This window comes from Neofelis nebulosa, chromosome 6 (genome assembly GCF_028018385.1).
Source record: "Neofelis nebulosa isolate mNeoNeb1 chromosome 6, mNeoNeb1.pri, whole genome shotgun sequence".
Classification (NCBI taxonomy): Eukaryota; Metazoa; Chordata; class Mammalia; order Carnivora; family Felidae; genus Neofelis; species Neofelis nebulosa.
Genome location: NC_080787.1, coordinates 15432099 through 15447280, shown reverse-complemented (window position 1 = coordinate 15447280; position 15182 = coordinate 15432099). Strand labels below are relative to the sequence as shown.

General features: G+C 40.3%; 1 protein-coding gene across 2 annotated transcripts in view; it reads left to right on the top strand.

Moving 5' to 3' along the window:
• LOC131513743 (RNA-binding protein 24) overlaps positions 1-15182 on the top strand; it is a 240629-nt gene that overhangs the window by 23008 nt on the left and 202439 nt on the right. The window lies entirely within an intron of this gene.

The following is a 15182-nucleotide window of genomic DNA, read 5'->3' as shown; positions in this document are numbered from 1 at the left end:
TAAGAAGTGAAAGGCTTCAAGTTCAATCCATGCCTTCCAAGTCACTATGATGTACTTGAGCAAGCCACTTGACTTGGTCATTTTGTTTCTTCATCCATAAAGAGTTTGGCTAGGTAACCTCAGGATGGCTTCCTTCCAGTTTTGGTAAGGCTCTGACTTTATTTCAAGTCCCTCCTACTGTGCTCTTAACAGAGCAGCTCTTAAAATATGTATGAAAAGAAGTTAGGAAAAATAATTGAATGAGCGTTCCTTGGTAATCAACTTTCTTTTACAGGCACTTTCCATGTTTCAGTGCATTTTTACACATAATAAAATGCCTAAACTAAGAGAAGAAAGATATAAGAAAGAGCTTGAAGAGAAGGTGTAAATAGATTACAATTAAAATTTGGGGTCCAGAGAGAGCTTCCTGGTCAACTTGAGAGATGTTCAGTAACGATGTCTGTCTAGGGCAATGACAATTGCCAGTGTCCCTCCCCTCTTCCTTCTCTATTCATTTAGCCAGAGAAAAGGTGTTTTCCCTTTGATAGGTAGGTTGAACAACAGCCAACCTCTCAGTGCCTGGGGCAAGCATGCACATGGGCCACTGGGAGGGGACATCTGTGCCTGTTGAACTGAGGCTTAAGGAGCTGGGTTGTGTTTGTCTAGGGTGGCAGGGGCCTTGCCTAACCATGAGCCCTATCAATAATCCATGGCCCTGTGGAGAAAGAACCCTATTAATAAGAAATGCTGGCTGTTCGTAGAAGACAGAGCCAATGATGCCCTTGTTCCAGGGAAACAGAATATGCTCAGACTGACGCAGCACTCTCTGAACTTTCCAGTTACGTCACCAGATAGCTTAGATCAGAGGCAATTTTAGAAGATGCATTCAACATACGACTCTCCTTTTGGCCATCCTAATTTGTTGGGGTCAACGTCTGGTCAGAAGCACACTACCAGTTTGTCAATTACACCTCCTTAAAGAAAATGAAGGGAGGGAGGAAGATATTTGACCAGGGATTCTCTTGTTTGACTTTAAGATTGGTCAAGGGCACTCTGTTATTTTGGAGAGTTGGGCTTTATATCAGGTCACTAAGTATGAAAATGTGATCTGGGTTTTACATCCAATATGGAGGACTAAAAAACAACAGAATTCCCAAATCTTGTTTTTCGATTCCATTTAAAGCTCATAATCTTCTAGGTCTGTCTAGTTCTTCTTTATGGTGACGTTTAATTATTAATCCTGCCTTCCTTTGAGGTTCTAATTTAAGAGTCCATTAATAGATTGTTCACTAGGGAATTTGCCAAAATCACAGCAGGACAAGGTCATTAGCGGATGATGGCTAGGAGCATGGACTTGGAAGCAGACAGACCTGGGGCTAAAACCAGGCTCCACCACCACTTGCCGGCTGAGTGACCTTAAGAACTTAAAACCCTGTCTAAGTCTCTATTTCCTCCTCTATAAGTGTCATACTCATAAAGTACAATAATGTAAAGCATGAAGTAAGACAAGAAGTAAGCATTCAATAAAGGCTAGATACGTTAGTTGTTGTTTTTCTTAATTATTCATTTGACAAATAGTTATTGAGTGTTTAATATGTGCTAGGCATTGCTTTTGGCACTAGGGATGTAGGAATACTCAGCTTTGATAACTCATGAAACTTGCATTGTGGAAGCAAAGGAGACCAAAAATAAAGAATCAAGTGAATATACTTTTGCAGGGGGTAAAAAAAAAAAAGAAAGAAAGAAAAAAAGAGAAGAGTGATGGAGATGGGAAGGGGGGTAATAGCACATTACCAGTTTCTCTAATCAGATGACATTTAAACAGGGAACAAGAGGATGTAAGGGTGGAAGCCATACGGACATTTAAGGGAAGATCATTATGGGAACAAGAAAGTGCATATGCAAAGGCCCTGAGGCAAGCATGTGCTTGGTGTGTTCAAAAAAGAGTAAGGAAAAAAGTTCAGCCTTCTATAGCAGTAGGAGATGAGGTCAGACAAGGGACAGGAAGCAGAACATTACAGACCTTCCTTCCTCCCTTCCTTCCTCTCTTATTTTCTTCTTCCCTTCCTTTTTTAAAAATCCAGGTATCACTGACACACTGGTCAAGTGTATTTCTGAGCAGACTTTGACCCTGACAAAGTAGGCTGGCTGGAAGGAGAGTCAGATGTTGATTGTGTCTTCTATAAAACAGCTGTAGGACTTTATAGACCATGATGACTTTGGATTTTACTGCGATGAGATAGGGAGCCACTGACAGGTTCTGAGCCAGGAGAGTCAAGAAAAGACAAAGTTTAGGGAGGATTACTCTATCTTCTGCATGAAGAATATAGGATATATATAGTGAGGCAACCAGGGAAATAGGGAAAACAATACAATCATCCTCACAAGACATAATGGGAGTCCGCACTAGAATGGCCATAATAAATGGGTGAGAAGAAATTCTAATCTGTATATATTTTAATTAAAGAGCCAACAAAACTTGCAGATAGGTAAAATGTGGGTCTGGGAACAGAAAGTAGTCAGAGGACTTTAAGGTTTTGGCCTGAGTAGCAGGTAGAATGAGGTTTGCTGCTTCCCAAGAAGTCAGCCAAAGGCAGTGACAAATCTGGCAATATGAGGTGAGGGTGAGAGAGAAACCAAGACTTTTGATTTGGATAAAACGAAGTCTGAATTGTCTCTTGTGTATCCAAGAGAAAATGTCAAATAGGCACTTTGATCCACCAGTCAAGAGTTTAGCAGAGAAGTCAGAGTGTAAGAGAAAACCGTGAGGATTGTCGTAACCATTAGAGCTGTTCACCAATATTTCTAGGCCCGTCACAGGACTGTACTTTCTACCCCCTCAAAGTTTAGCATAGCCATGTGACTCGATATGGCCAATGAGTTGAGGGCAGAAATGATTGCATCACTTCGGGCGGAAGCTTTAAGCTGTATGCGTGTGATTCACCATGGTTCCTTCTCCTGCCCAGGGGATTGTGGACACATTTGTTGCCCTGGCTCCCTGGGTGACTGATGCCTCTACCGACTCAGGATGGAAATTGACAGTGAACAAAAAATCTTTATTGTTCTGAAGCCTTGAGACTTGAGGGTAGTTTGTAGAAAATTCTTCCTTACTCTGAGAACCGTGTACGAAACTAAAAGTGTTATTAAACCAAGGAACTGGGTAAGACCATGTAGGCATGAGGGTTAAGGGTAGTGAGAAGAGGACTGAGGGGCTGAGTCCTGCAGCATCCCGACACTTAGAGGTGGGGAAGGAAAGGAAGTTCCAGGGAAGGAGACTGAGAAGGAGCAGCTGCCAAGGGGAATTAAGAGATCCCAGGAAGAAAATGCCTCAAGAGAGAGGAAGTGATGAACTGCATCAAGTAAAACCAACCAGCTTCTAAGGCGAGAATTAGGGAATAAGCAACGGGTTTGGCAACATGGCAGCTACCGGTGACCTGACACAGATTTTGTGAATGGGGTGGGAGCAAGCATCTGCCTGTCCTGGGTTCAGGCATGGATGGGATAGAAGGAATGAAGACAGATAGACAAGACAGGCAAAGGAAATGTTTCTGTTAGGAGAAGCAAAGAATGGAGGGGTCAAAGGAGGATGTTTTAAGTTAGAAGATTATAGCAAGAAAGAATTGCCTGGTAGAGAGGAAAATATTAACAAGACAGGACACTGGACAATGTCAGGAGCGATGTCATCCACAGGCAGAGATGGAGATCAGGTGGTCAAATAGGCTGGAATGTGGTCGGTCTTCCAAGGTAGGAGGAGAGAAGCCAAACTATAAAGGTACAGATAGGCCAGTAGGTGTGGTGGTGAAGTAAAAGTTCTCTTTTGATTTGGTTCCATTTTTCAGTGAAATAAGAAGTAAAATCATTAGTTAAGAGTGGGGGTGATGAAAGTGAGCATGGTCTATAAAGTTCTATGTGTTCTGGCTGCTCCCTGCCGCCTCTGACCTCATCTCCTTCCACTCTCCCCTTACTTTCTCCACTTCTTCTAGCTACACTTTCTTCCTTGCACTTCCTCGAACACAGCAAGCACGCCTCTGCCTCAGGACCTTTGCACATGCAGTTCCCTGTGCCTGGAATGCTCTTCCCTTGCATGTCCACAAGGCCAACTCCCTTATATCCTCTTGTTCTTTGTTTAAATGTCATCTTATCAGAGAAACGTCCCGAACTAGCCAGTCAAAAACACCACCTCCTCCTGCCCACCTCTATCATTCTCTGTCCCTTTTCCTGCTTTATTCTTTGTCATTACCTCTATCACCTATCTGAAAAATATATTTACTTGTTTATTCATTTCTGGCTCTCTGTGTCCCCAGAATTTAAGCTCCGTGAGTGCCAGGACTTTATGTTTTGAGGAGCGGGGAGAAGGTCTACAATAAAAGGCTAGGAGAGTGGGATTGTTGACAGGAACAGATTAGGACTACCAGGTGGCTCTCAAGGAATGCAAAGGTTAGTGGTCATGAATATAAAACGCTGTGTCTTTTCTTCAAGATGCCAATATTTAACAGCTGTCTTGTTTTCTACCTAGAAAAATATTCAGCTTCATGGGCAAAGAGAAAGAGGCAAGAAAACAAAAAGTCATGAGAGCCCTAATGAAATGCTTTGGGTTGCCATCTGGGAGTTGCAGAAGGCGCTCCAAGAACCCCAGAGCCTGATATCTTGGTTAAGTTCTTTGCTTCCAGATACATTTCCACTTCTCCGCCATCCACCTCCTGTTAGACAGTAGTGTTTTCTTTTTAGGAAATTCAACGGAGCAGTCTGGACCAAGGAACAGACTTTCCTGCTCTCCTTTCAAAAGGCTGAACAGTAAGATGCTGCCTTTACCTGCAGCTTTTTGGTCTCTCTATATGAAGTTGAGTGTCTGACGTGTCCCTTTTCGGATGGAGCCACCTTGAAGAGAGGAACAAGTCTTGCTTATAGTATGGCTAATTTATGTATAAGTTTACGTGGCAACTGACTAGAAAAGGGGAATATGACAGAAATTGTGTTCTCATCACTTGCTGAAGAAGACATGTGCCATCCTCTGGAACAAAAGTGAACTATCAGTGTGATGTCCTCTCCTTCCTGGGATTATCTCAAGACTCCCTGCCCACAAAGGATACGGTTTTGGTGCTCCTGGGTCCTAACGTTTTAGTAAGTTATTGCCTTACATTTGTTTGGAAGACCCAGCCCAATAGCATCGGTCAGCCCTCACAGACGTACAGTGCGAATGGACCCTCAAATCTCAGTGGCTGAGAATGACCAAGTTTGAATCCCACTCAAGCTACAAGGCCATCGTGGTGGGCTGACTCCAGGATAACATGGCGGAAGCCATCTGGAACGTGGCTGGTCAGTGACAGAAGACAAATGTGGCAAAGCACAAAGTGTTCTCAAACTTTCGCTCGTAAACTTTTGCACGTCTCGCACTCCAGTGGCAAAAGCAAGTCTCACGGCCACCCATGCCTTCAGTGAGTTGGGAAAGTAGAATTTTCTCTCAGGAAGGACGAGCAGATATTATCGGTAAACTGCAATGGAGTCTGGTCTCCCTGGAAAAGGCTCATCACTCCTTCCTTTGTTTCACCTCTAGAACTTCTGTATTTTTTTTTTAAAAAAAGTTAATGTTTATTTATTTTTGAGAGAAAGAGAGAGGGATGGAGAGGCAATGAGACAAAGAGGGAGACACAGATCCAAAGCAGGATCCAGGCTCTGAGCTGTCAGCACAGAGCCTGATGCAGGGCTCGAACCCACGAACTGTGAGATCATGACCTGAGCCAAAGTTGGACACTTAAGCGACTGAGTCACTCAGGTGCCCCTAGAACTTCTGTACTATTACACAGGGTATTATAACTGTTTGCATGACTACCTCCCCAACTACAAGGACACTTTGTGAGGATAGCCTTTTATTATTGTCTTGTCACCTACACAGTGTCTGGGACGTAGGAGATGCCCTGCTGATTGAATGATATAGGGTGAATTGAATGGAATTGGATGGATTGGATCAGAATGATGTAAAACAGAGTAGAGTAAAACCTTGGTTTGCAAGCCTAATTCATTCCAGAAATATGTTTGTAATCCAAAGCACTTGTATATCAAAGCAAATTTCCCCATAAGAAATAATAGAAACTCAGATGATTCGTTCCACAACGAAAAATATTCATATAAAAATGATTACAATACTGTAATATAATACAAAATAATAAGTAAAATGCAAAATATAAAGAAAAATAAACAAATTAACCTGCATTTACCCTTGAAAACCTTCATGGCTGGTGTGAGGGAGACAAGAAAGAGGAAGGTTATTGTAAGGGACAACTTTCAGTATCACTAACGGATGTTGACTATAGTACAGTATTAGTAAACTCTTGTCATACACTGGATTTAATGTAACTGGCAATAAGGCAGCAGAGGAAAGGGTCTCTACCGGCAGGCAGCCTGACCTAGAATGAAGCAAAGCATTCCTAAGCTTCCTCTTGTCGGGAAAAGCAAAGGACTGTCCATAGGTGCTTTGAACTGACAAAAAATACACTAGTCCCAGCTGTGGGCACCCTCCAACTTTCTGGAAAATCATTGATTTCTGCCAAACACTGCAGCCTGAGACCAACATCTGAGCATGGGAAATGATCACCCACAATCCCACAGAGAAAGAAAGAGAGAAGAACAAATAGAAGAACCATTGGCTCAGTTTTGATCATGTGACATTCAGCATCATAAAGTACTCGTATGGCAAGGCATCACTCGTTGATCAAGTTAAAATTGATTAGAAATGTTTGCTCACCTTGCGGAACCCTCGCAGAACAAGTTACTCACAATTGAAGATTTTACCATATTTGAATCCACGTGTTGATTTGTGTATAAACAAATAAGCCTGAATAGAGTATAGCATAAGGTAAAATTAACCTCGATGCAAATTTGAATACAGAGATCTGTTTGCTCAATGATGATGCTTTACTGATGAGAAAATTAAAGCCAAAGTGGAAGAGAGGACTGTGGTCCCAGGTCACACACAGAGCCAGTGAGGAAACCAGGACTCCATGGCCCTAGTTTGGTTCTGTTCCCCTCTTACCCTGAACTACCTTTTGAAAAAACACAACCACCACCACAAATCACCAAGGTATTTACTTGGTATTTATTTATAAATTACATATTCAAAGTTAAATTTAAAATAATAAAGAAGGATAAGCAAAATCCATTCTCCCCATATCCTGCCTCTACCCCACTTCTGGACAAGTAACCACTGTTGACATCTAGTTATGTATCTTCCGGAAATTTCCCACCCACACACAAGCATATAATGTGATTACTTTTTGCACAAATCATACAATACACACGCCAAGTGCTTTTTAAGTTTAACAATATATCCTGAACACCTTTAGTGTCAGTCTATGTGAATCTACGCCCTTGCTTAATGGCTATGTGATATTCAATTATGAATATCATAATTTATGTATCTAGCTAGCTATTACATACATTTAGACATTTCATATCTTTTAATATTACAAATGGTGAAATATCACTATGGGCCCAGGACTCTCTAATTTACATCTCAAGCCCTGGCCTCTCCCCCAAACTGTTAATGCTATCTGTCGACTTGGTATCTTCACTTTTAATATCTAGTAGGTATCCAAACCTTAGAAGGCAGAAAGAGAATTCTTGCCTGCAAGTCATCAAACTTTTCCTTTCCTAATCCTGTTCTCAATTAATGATATCTCCATCCACCTGGTAATACAGGCTGAAATATTAGCCGTTCTTATTTCCTGTCTTTTCCTCCACTTTCAAATCCAATTTCTCATTTGTCTCCATCTCCAAAATGTGTCATGAACTCACCCCCTTTCTCTGATCTCCATTACCATTGCTCTGGGCTAAGCTCTTCTCATGCTTCATTTGGCTTATTGCAACAGCCTTCTCACTACTTTCCCCAGTTCCACCCTGCAAAGTAGCCAGAGTGATCTGACGTTGTTTTTTATTATCAATCAACCATATAAATAAATGAATACACACACAAATACCTGTATATGTATATACACACACTAACAATTGAACTATATATTTTTTTTTATGTATATTTATTTTTGAGAGAGAGAGAGAGCACGAGCAGGGGAGGGGCAGAAAGTGGCGGGGGGACAGAGGATCCAAAGCGGGCTCCGTGCTGACAGAAGAGAGTCCAACGTGAGGTTCAAACTCATGAACTGTGAGATCACAACCTGAGCTAAATTCGGATGCTTAACTGACTGAGCCACCAGGTGCCCCTATATTTGTTTTTATATATTATATAGTCATACATTTTAAAATTTGTATTATTTCAATATATATTTTAGTCATACAGTTATATATTTACTATGTCTAGTTAAATATCTGTCATTCTTAACATAGCATTTATACATTGTATATGTAATAAAACAAATACCAAATGCACCCATCACACAGCTTAGGAAAGAGAATGTTACAAATAAATAAATTTGAAGCCCCATGCATGCCCTTCCTCAGTCATGTTCGCTTCTCTCCTCCAAAGGTAGCTACTCTCTTGAATTTTGTGTTTCTAATTTGCCTTGCTTTTTACTGTTCTTGCCACCTATGTAATTTGCCCTATATGCTATAGTAACTAATGCTCATCAAGGTCTCTGGTTTTCCTCTCCTTCTGCACGCCCAAAACCTTGATATTAGACATAATCATCCAAACTGATTTGGTTGGTGAAATGTAAGCAGAAGAGACACGGCTGGAAATGTCTTTATTTTACACTCATCCTGAAATATAGTGTCACAATATGTATTAATCTGGGTTTACAATTGTGTCCTAAAAACCTTCAGTATATGTTTCCATTGTCTTCTGGCTTCTAATCTTACTGTGGAGAAGTCACCTGTAAATCTAACCACCATATCTTTGTGGTAATCTACCTTTTCTCTTTGGCTGCTTTAAAAATATTCTTTTCTTTTTGCCTTTTGCAATTTTACTTTGATATAGTGGAGCTATGCATTTCTTTTTATTTATCGTACTGCTAATACTTTGGGTAGCCTGAGTCTAAGGATTGATATATTTTAATACTTCTGTTCTCAGTTCTCAGCATTTATCTCAAACAACTTCCTCCTCTCCTCTCTCTGCCTTTTTACAAAGCTCCAATTTCATATATGTTGGACCTTCCCTCTCTATCTGCCTTGGTGCTTAACATCTTTATATATTATCTGCCTCTCATTCTTTCTGAGCTGTGGTGTAGATGTCTTCTGGTTAACTCACACTCTCTTCAGTTGTGCCTAGTCTGTGTGTCTTTCACTCCATCCACTGAGTTTTAACCTTATGTCATTTTTCCTTTTATTTCTAGATATCCTTTTATGTAACCTACTTGATAAAATCTTATAGTTTCTTGTTCTTTGCTCATAAGTATAAGCCTCTCATACTTCTTTAAACATATTAAACATTAAACATAGTCTATGTGATCATTCAGATGCTCTGTTTTGGCAATCTGTTGTGGGCATTTTGTTTTTGTTTTTGTTTTTGTTTTGGGGGTGGGGGGTTGCCTGTTCTCACAGCCTCCTGTTTCCTTGCATTCTGTGAGATTTTTGTTTATGAGCTCATTATCTTTAAAACTCTATCAAAGAGAGTCCGTTGAGTCCCTGGTTGAACTTACATTCTTCTTGCATTTGTTTCTCCCAGTTGCCTTATGGGGACTAACAACCAAGGACCTTTTTTTTTTTTTTTTTTTTTTTTTTAGTTTTACAATGTTTTAATGTTTATTTTTGAGAGACAGAGACAGAGCACGAGCAAGGGAGGGACAGAGAGAGAGGGAGACACAGAATCCGAAGCAGGCTCCGGGCTCTGAGCCATTAGCACAGAGCCCGATGTGGGACTCAAACCCACAAACCACGGGATCATGATCTGAGCCGAAGTCAGATGCTTAACCGACTGAGCCACCCAAGAGCCCAACATAGGACCATTTAAATTAAACTCTTCCTTTGGGATACTATGAATTCTTTTTTACTTTCCACCTACCTTCAAAGTCAAGATGGGCACATTTTCAGACTTTCTTTTCTTCTTCCATTATTTTCTTAAGAACACTTACTACACTCTGTTTTATTTACATATCTTCCTACGCATCTACTCCCTTATCTGTCCATCACCCACAGTGTTTTGGATGCATTTGAAAGTACATGCCCCCCTAAGCACTTCAGCATACATGTAGATTATTAATTGAGTCAATATTTATTTATAGTTCTTTCTTTTGGGAGAATAAAATTAAATTACACAAAATAGATGGATTTAGAATTTTCTGTTTCATGAGTTCCAGTTTTCTCAAGATATAGAACATAACATAACACCAGAAAGTCTTCTCCTACCCTCCGCAATGAGCACCTGTCCCCCTATCCCTAACCCTAGAGACATCAATTGTTCTGACTTTTTTCCTCCTTCGATTAGTTTAGTGCGTTCTAGAATTTCATGTAAATAGAATCATACATTTTGTGCTCTTTTGTGTGAGGTTTCTTTCACTTAGCATAACGTTTCTGAAATGTATTCATGCTGTTAAGTGTATCTGTAGTTTGTTCTTCCTTTATTGCTAGCTAGTATTCTATTGTATACATACACCACAATTTGTTTATCCATTCTTGTGTTGGTGAGCTCTTGACCTGTTTCCAATAAATAAAGCTTCTGTGAATATTCCCACACAAGTCATTTTGGGGACATACGTTTTCATCTTCCTGGGTAAAGACCTCAGGAATAGGATTGCTGGGTCATAGCATGGGATTATGTTTAGTTTTATAGGAAACTTGCAGACCATCTTCCAAAGTGGTAAAACTTTTATATTCCCATCAACATTCTATGGGACCACCTGCTTCGTCTTTCTGCACCGTGGTTTCTTTTCTTGTTCACTCTTTAAGATCCATCCTTTTGGGAACTGAGCTTTATATGGAGGGTTCTTATTATACTCCCAGCTTGGGTGGGCCCTAGCCTTCATCTCCTTCTGTGTGCCTTGAACATCAAGCAAAACAAAGAGTAAAGATCACTACAGATGAGCAAACATCCTTAGTATAAAAACCAGTTCTAAGGATGTACCTCCCAGGATTCCTGTTTTCATTTCATTTTGGCATCTGCAAATTCCTTACTTGTTTGCAAGACTTTTAAAGTATTAGAAATATAAAATTATTGGAATTTTTAGTTGGTTTTTTTTTTATTTAATTTTTTTTTCAACGTTTTTTATTTATTTTTGGGACAGAGAGAGACAGAGCATGAACGGGGGAGGGGCAGAGAGAGAGGGAGACACAGAATCGGAAACAGGCTCCAGGCTCCGAGCCGTCAGCCCAGAGCCTGACGCGGGGCTCGAACTCACGGACCGCGAGATCGTGACCTGGCTGAAGTCAGACGCTTAACCGACTGTGCCACCCAGGCGCCCCTTTAGTTGTTTTTAATGTAAGGGATTCATTTCCCATTTTAATGAGATTAGATTTCATTTAGGAAATCTAGTCTGTCATGCTATCACTAATTGGAAGTCTCTAGAACACGCTTTTTAAAATGTAAATCAGATGACGCCACACCTCTGATTAAAATTTTCCATTGGTTTCATATGGCACTTAAGACAAAACTTCACCTTCCTATTTTGACCTTCAAGGCTCTTCATGATATGACTTGTACTTCCTTCCATGTTTTCATCTTAACATGTGACATTCTTCCTATATTGGCCTTCTTTCTGCTCCTCAAACACACCCAGCTTGTCTCCATCTTAGGTCACTGCTGATTCCTCCCTCCCCCACTAATCACCTCCATCCCAATAGTCTAAATTATTTCCTTGTAGCTCTCATCACTGTAAGAACTCATGATATCATTTACTTTTATATTTGCTTGTCTGTCTTGCCATGTTAGAGAATTTTCCAGGAAAGCAGAGATTGGGCCTCTTTATTTCACTTCTGTTTCCCCAATGCCTAAAACTGTACTTGTAACCTAGATGACAACCAACGGCTGTTAAAGGAATGAGCAAATGAATGTGTCCTTCAGAAAATAATCTTAGATACATATTTTATATATATTTTATATTCACTGTAAGTGTAGTTATGCCTGATTATTAGATATTAAGTTTTTATTTCAAAAAAACCCTGATTTCCTTTTACCTCTCCTTTACCTGGTGTTGTTTGGATTCTTAAAAACATATATATATATAAGCACATTATTTACTTACTGCAGGGGCATTACTGTTTGTTGTGTAAAGAGGATGCTGGTTTTCAAAGGACTGAGAACCACTGTGCTAAGTGCTCATGATTGTCTCTACTTTAAGCACCAGACCTATATTTGTCCAATGTTCTACTAAATATCTCGCCCTCAGATACTGCGTGGCATTCTAAATTTAACGTGTCCAAGGCAAACCTCATCATCTGGCTCAACAAAACTCCCTCCCTGTGCTTGGTTCCCAAATGTTACACTCTTGATCATCAGCATCCCTGCCTCATCATTTGATCAGTTATCAAGTATTATCATCTGTCTCCTTGACATCACTTATGATTGTCCCTTTCATGCCCCATCACCATGTCTTAATTCATCATCTTACACCTGGAACCTTCAACACTCTCCTTTTAGGTCTTCTGCTACCCTTCTATCACTCTTAGTCATAGACAATATAAATGTGAAGCATTTTATGGATATCCAGTACCAGGGAGGCTACTGTGCATTGGCCATTTTCCAAAATTCATAGTGTGAAGTAATCTTTCTAAAGCTTGAAATCTGACGATATTCCTTGGGCCACATTGCCTACCAAAATAAGTCCATTCCCCTCAGCCTGGCTACCACCCTTTATAACTAGGCCCATTCTTAGTTCTCCAGACTCTTCTCCAAACCCCCCACTCACGCTCTTACACTTCAGCATTTTTCGGTTCTCACACATGTTCTTATGTGCCTAAGTGGATTTGGACATATTTCCTTAGCAAGAGTCATCCTTGCCCCATCTTCTTGCTGTTGAAATCCATAATCATCTTTCAAAAGTTAGCTCAGCTCTCTATCGCTTCCACTGTGGAGCTGCCCTCCTCTCGTCAGGCTGAATTGCCTGGGTCTTTTCTCTTTCCCCGAATGTCCTTTTATCATCACACTCACTGTGCTGCACAGTAACTTTTTATGCACATCCTCCCGACTGTAATGCCAGCTTTTTATAACATCCCAACTAGCTCCATGCTCAAAAGAGACCAGACACCTGAGAGATACGCAACAAACATCCCTGGAGAAGATAAACGAGTCTTGTACTTCTAGGTTATCTTTCTTCTAAGAAGCATTGTTTCCAGTCTCCAGTTTATGAGCTTGAATTAATATTTCCTCATAACATTTCCCTATGGTACTTTAGACCATCCTTTTTATGTTTCTTTTGTAGGTCCTTAGAGAGGAAGTTAATTAGACCATCCATACTCAGTAAAATGACTGCCTATCTGCCAGGGGCAGAACAATGAACTTGAAAACAAACAAAGAAATAATCCCTGGTGCTGTGAAGCTCACAGTCTTATGAGCACATGACAGCATCATAGGACTTTAGGTCTGAAAGAGACTTGCAAACTTTAATCCAGCCCATCGTGTTATGGAAGAAGAAACTGAGTGGAGGAGAGGCCTTGCAGGCAGGCCGTAGTAAAACTAGGCTAGAACCTAAATTTCCTGGTAGGAGTAATGCAACACACACACACACATACACACAAACACACACACATATGAGGAAGAGTAGAAGAATGATATAAGTGCATGAAGCATTAATGTTTAGTCAGGAAATGAAACCTACATAAAAGTTGGAAACACTAGCAAAGTGGTGAGACCATAGTCTAGCCTTGGACAAGCAATGTAAACTCTTTGTGCCTCAGTTTCCTCATTTATAAAATAGGGGTAATAATGGCTCCCTTGCAGGTTGTTGTAGGAATTACAAAAAGAGGAATGTATAACACTCTATTAGCTAAGGATGCTTGGGTTGGAAACACCACAAAACCCGATCTATAGTATCTTAAACAAATAAGGCCTTGTTTTCATATTAAAGTTCTGGGAACAGGTGGCCGCTGGTGTTCATCCAGTGACATGTGTTGTTGAATGTTTCTCGGTCTTTTCTTAGGACTGTGGTTTCGTGGTGGCCACACAACTGACAAAGATCCAGACATCATGCCTGCATTCAAGACAGCAATGAGGAGAAAGGTCTTGCTAGGGTATTTATTCCTTTAATGGGGACAGAAAGTTTACCAAGAAACGCTAGCAGACTTCTGCTTGTCACATGTTCCTGTGCTATCATATTATCCCAAGCTAGACAAAAAGCTACAAAAAGCGAGTATTTGGCTTTGAAGCCTCTGTAGTGGGGACATGGAGGAAAAGTGAGTTGGGAATAGCTTTTCACTACTAATGAACAGAACCTTCCATAAGAACCTACCATATAAGAAAAGGCTTAATCAAGGGCAGGTTTTGGAATGTTGAATAAATCTTTGAGGTTTGCTCTGGACCTGTGCCATCATCGTGATCTTTCTGCCCTCAGCGATGAACTTCTCATTACAAAGGATGAACGAGGAAGTATTAGCTGGTTTTGGACGAAACTTCTGGGTTCACTGTACCACTTACTCTTCGCATCTTAGACATTTCTTGAGATCGCCCTGGGATTATGGGAATTTGGTGACTTGAGTCATGAATTCCATTATTTTGGAATTAACCTTCAGGGTATAGATCCAATACTAAGCTGGTCTTTGTATCTATTTTTAACATCTTGGATTGGACGGTAAAAAGGGATTAAGTGAAAATCCAAAACACACTGAGGATTTTCAAGTAATGGAAATATAAGTGGAAACATAAGGAATCAATGTGTTCTTTATCATCCTTAACAGCTTAAATAAAATGACTGACTATTCTCCGAGTCAAAAATAATTCAGAATTTAATTGGCAAAGGTATTTTAAGGTTCTGTCTTTTTCTATTTTTCTCCTGCTTTGGTGAAGCTATGAATTATGTTGCAAGCACGGAGCATCCTGGAATAGGAGTTACTAAGACAACGCCTTGAATTAAGAATTAATTGGATTTTTAAAATTCTCCTGGATATATGCACACAAACAAAGCCTAATGGTACTGTGCTTCATTTTGCCTTGGCACATCTTCCTAAAAGAAACCTAGATACTCTTTAAATTTTGAAAGTCAATGTTTTCACACCTCCATTAGTAAGTAGAATCCTTTAAACAGCATCAAGGATCTTCTTCCTAAGAGAAAGCTGCTTATTACACATTACAGAGTTGCATCGGATACTTGTTAGCATACCTCCAGGCT